Below are 3,529 nucleotides of genomic sequence, written 5' to 3' on the forward strand. Positions count from 1 at the left end.
GGTTAACTTTTCAATCGGGGTTAGGAATTGCTATAAATTAGTTGTAATGAATATTTGAGCATATATTAATGGATTGCATAACCATTGGCTAGTCTTGGAGCGTGGTGCATCAATTGGAGTCCTCGGAAGAATGTAGAATGCCGGCTATGAGTCTTCGGAGCGAGGTGAGTCTCCTTTCTAATCTTGTGAGGGGGAATTTACCCCATAGGTGAAGTAATTGATTATGTGCTCCTATTTGTGGGGGCTACGTACGCACGAGGTGACGAGAGTCCTTGCGTAGCTACTATTATGTTATTGTCCGGGTAGTTAGGACCCAAAAGCATGTTGTACGTGGATTAATTGTGAACCCATTGGTAGCTCGAATTGTTTAACTCACATCGAATTAGTAAGTAAATTTCTATAAGGGATGAAACTTCATTTCTTAAATTGTTAAAGGAGAATTGGTTTTATTTGAATAAATATTCCCCGATAAGTTCTTATTTGACTGATTGAGCGTGTATTTTATGTGTACTGGCGTCGTATGGATGATTCGCGAGCAGGATATGTGTTTATTTATGGAACGGGCCGAACGCCTCGGTGAGAATAGATACATCTATGGTTCGTGCCGCTCGACCCTCGGCAGTGCACAATTTACATTTCTGTTGGAGCGGGCCGTCGACCTCGGCATGATTTGTGCGTGTTTATCTGTTACTTGAAAATTTTAAATGTGGAATTGGCCCTACGTGGCTTGATATAAACTGATAAGATAATAAAGAACAAACTTTAGAAGCCCTGGATTTATTGTTGAAGGTGTTTACCTGTTTTTCTGGCTTCACAATCAGAACTTCTATACAAATCCATGATTTTCCTCGCACTTATAGAATATTGCTAATTGACCTCTAGTGAGTGTCGGAGTTGGCCGTCTCGTCTCTACCCCTTCGGGATTAGGCGGGATACTCACTGAGTACACGTTGATTACGTACTCATGCTACACTTCTGCGCATTTTTGTTGCACAGGTATATATACCTCTAGCAGCCTATTGGGCGTAGCAGCACGGACGACTCTGGGACTAGGTGAGCTGCATTGTTCGAGACGACCCGCAGCCAGTGTAGTTCCTTTCAGCATTTTATTATTTATTCCCTGTCCACTGTATTTCGGACAGATGTTGTATTTTACTTTCCTTATCAATAGTTGCTCATGTACTTGTGACACCGGGTTTCTGGGATGGGTTTCAACGGATTTGTACTAATTGTTATTATTTAAATTTGAATTCAAGTAGTGAACTTTTATTTATGAAAATGGAAGGAAAAACCTTAGATTTTCAAAGTATTAAAAGAGGAATTAATTGATAATCTAGTTGGCTGGCCTGACAGAGGTGTCCGGCGCCACCACGACCCTTAGTGAATTTTGGGTCGTGACATAAAATATGAAATTTCTTAGCTACATAATCACGGATTTACAATAAATGTATGGTTTCATCACTAGCTAATTAAAAAACTATATATTTAANTAAATTTCGGGAAGTTCGGAGTTGATTTGGAAAGAGAATTCTCATTTCGGACGCTTAAAGTTGAAAGAATTAACTAGGATTGGATTTTTGAGTAAACGACCTCGGAATCGGGATCTGAAGGTTCCAGCAGGTTCGTATGATGATTTCGGACTTGGGCGTATGCCCAGATCGGGTTTTGGATGACCCGGGAGCATTTTGGCGCCTATTATGGAAAGTAGCATTTTGAAAGAAATTCCATAAGTTTGGGTTGAAGTGCATTTCAGTGATATCAATGTCCGTTTGGGATTCCGAGTCTGGGAGCAGCTCCGTATGGTGATTCTGGAGTTGGGAGCGCGATCGGAAGTGAATTCGGAGGTCCGTAGGTCATTTTGGAGCCATTTGGCTAAAGATAGAAATTTGAAGGTTTTTGAGAAGTTTGACCGGAAGTGGACTTTTTGATATCGGGGTCGGAATCCGATTCCGAAAGCTGGAGTAGGTCCGCAATGTCGAATGTGACTTGTGTGCAAAATTTGAGGTCAATCGGATGTGATTTGATAGGTTTAAGCATCGAAAGTAGAAGTTGGAAATTTTAAAGTTCATAAAGCTTGGATTGGAGGTTGATTCATGATTTTAGCGTTATTTGACGTGATTTGAGGCCTCGAGCGAGTCCGTAATGTGTTTTGGGATTGGTTGGTAGGTTTGGTTGAGGTCCCGGGGGCCTCGGGTGGATTCCGGGTGGCTAACGGATCGAAATTTGGAATTTTTGGACAGTTGAAGGGTCTGGTTGCTGGTATTTTCGCTTCTGCGGTGGGTTAACCGCAGAAGCGGATTTTTGGTCAAGGCTCGAGGACCTGCAGATGCGGTCAAGGTTCCGCGGAAGCGGAACCGCATCTGCGGAAGGCTAGTCGCAGAAGCGAAGAGGGTAGGCCTAAGGGAAGCCGCAGAAGCGGCAGATTGTCCGCAAAAGCGGGACCGCAGAAGCGGAAGTAGCTGGAGGCAGAGGGGTTGTTTTAAAATCGGGATTTGGCCATTTTCTCTCACATTTTCATGGCTTGGGCGAATTTTTAGGGAGCTTCAAGAGGGGACTTTCGTCATCAACGTTAAGGTAAGTTATCCCCACCTATTTTGAGTTAAATACATCAACTATGTACGGATTTGAGCATTTAAATTAGTATAAACTTGAGGTTTTGGTGGAAAACCTAGGAATTTACATTTCTTGGAATTTAACCACGATTTTGGGTATGAAATTTAGAGAAAATCATATATTTGAGTTCGTGAGGCCATGGGTAATCTTTATCTTCGAAAAATTTTGGATTCCGGGCACGTGGGCCCGAGGGCATTTTTGTCAACTTTTCGATCGGGGTTAGGAATTGTTATAAATTGGATTATAATGAGCACCTTAGCATATATTAATGGAATTACATAATTATTGGCTAGTTTTGGAGCATTGTGCATCGATTCGAGTCGTCGGAAGGACGTGGGATGCCGGTTATGGACCTTCGGAGTGAGGTGAGTCTCATTTCTAACCTTGTAAGAGGGAATTGTCCCCATAGGTGAGTTAATTGGTTATGTGCTTTTATTTGTGGGGGGGCTACATACGAACGAGGTGACGAGAGTCCGTGCATAGCTACTATTATGCTATTGTCCGGGTAGTTTAGGACCCAAAGCATACTATATTTGGAATATCTGTAACCTTATTGACAGCTTGAATTGCTTAAATCACATTGAATTAGTAGATGAACTTCTAACAGGATTAAACTTCATTTTCTTAAATTGTTAAAAGAGAAAGTGGCTTTTATTTGAATAAATATTCCCCGATAAATTCTTAATTGGCTATCTGAGCATGTATTTCTATGTGTACCTGCGTCGCATGTATGGTTCGCGAGCAGGGCAGGGTGATTGTTTATCTTATGTTGACCGCGTCGCATGGATAGTTCGCGGGCGGGGTAATAGATGCATCTATGGTTCGCGTCGTTCGACCCTCGGCAGTGCACAGTTTATTTTCTGTTGGAGCGGGCCGTACGTACCACAGTGTTATTTGTGCATGCTTGTATTGCTGC

The sequence above is a fragment of the Nicotiana attenuata genome, chromosome 6 (genome assembly GCF_001879085.1).
Source record: "Nicotiana attenuata strain UT chromosome 6, NIATTr2, whole genome shotgun sequence".
NCBI lineage: Eukaryota > Viridiplantae > Streptophyta > Magnoliopsida > Solanales > Solanaceae > Nicotiana > Nicotiana attenuata.